This window comes from Octopus bimaculoides, chromosome 14 (assembly GCF_001194135.2).
Source record: "Octopus bimaculoides isolate UCB-OBI-ISO-001 chromosome 14, ASM119413v2, whole genome shotgun sequence".
NCBI classification, from domain to species: domain Eukaryota; kingdom Metazoa; phylum Mollusca; class Cephalopoda; order Octopoda; family Octopodidae; genus Octopus; species Octopus bimaculoides.
In genome coordinates, this window is record NC_068994.1 from 22,028,327 (window position 1) to 22,029,497 (window position 1,171).

Here is a 1,171-nt window from a genome sequence, read left to right on the forward strand (position 1 = left end):
GCAAGGTTGTTTATGGAAGACCAGCAGTCACCCATGCATACTAGCCTTCTCTCTCCACACCACCGATGTTATTCAAGGGAAAGGCAAAGGCTGATATAACTTAGCACTAGTGATGTCACAACTCATTTCTACATTTCTCTCTCTCACACACACACACACACACACACACACACACACACACACACACACACACACACACACACACACACACACACACACACACACACACACACACACAAATATATGTCAAAAAGATGCACCAAAAGGTGCAACTTGATACCAAACAAGTTAGGGCCATGATAGATATATTTCTCACTCCACTGCTATGTTCCAGATAGGCTAAGTATGTGGAGTCCACATGTCATAAAAAAAAGGAACACAGAAAATGTAACCAGTATTTATGCTTCATATAATACATACGTGTTTCCAAAAGCTAGCCACCATAAATTACAAGAACATAAAGGCTCTTTCACGCAACGCATTCAGCCAGCTCACTTTGTCATCTTTATCGACAAGAAATACAACACAAAGATGGAGGCCCTTATAAACATCAGCATGCAAATAATTACAGCTAGAATTATCATGGGAGAATAGATTAGAAGGTTAAGAATGTGAACAGGAGCAGAGAAAGGAAGGCTATCAAGGCCATGTTTCACCCAATGTGGATAATAACAATGATAATAATGATTATGATGATAATGATGATGATAATAATGATGATGATGATAATGATGATGATGATAATAACAACAACAACAACAACAATGATGATAATAATAACTATAATGACAAAAATAAAATAGAGCAATAAAAATAACAATAACAATAAAACTAATAGAAATAAAAATGCCAAACAGATCACAATTGCAGTAATATTGGCTTCAAATTTTGGCACAAGGCCAGCAATTTCGGGGACGGGATAAGTCAATTACATCGAATCAGTGCGCAACTGGTACTTGTTTTTTCGACCCCAAAAGGATGAAAGGTAAAATCAACCTTGGTGGAATTTGAATTTGGAACATAGCAATGGGCAAAATACTGCTAAGCATTTTATCCAGCATGCTAACAATTCCGCCAGCTTGCCACCTTAATAATAATAATAATAATAATAATAATAATAATAATAATAATAATAATAATAATAATAATAATAATAATAATCTTTTCTACT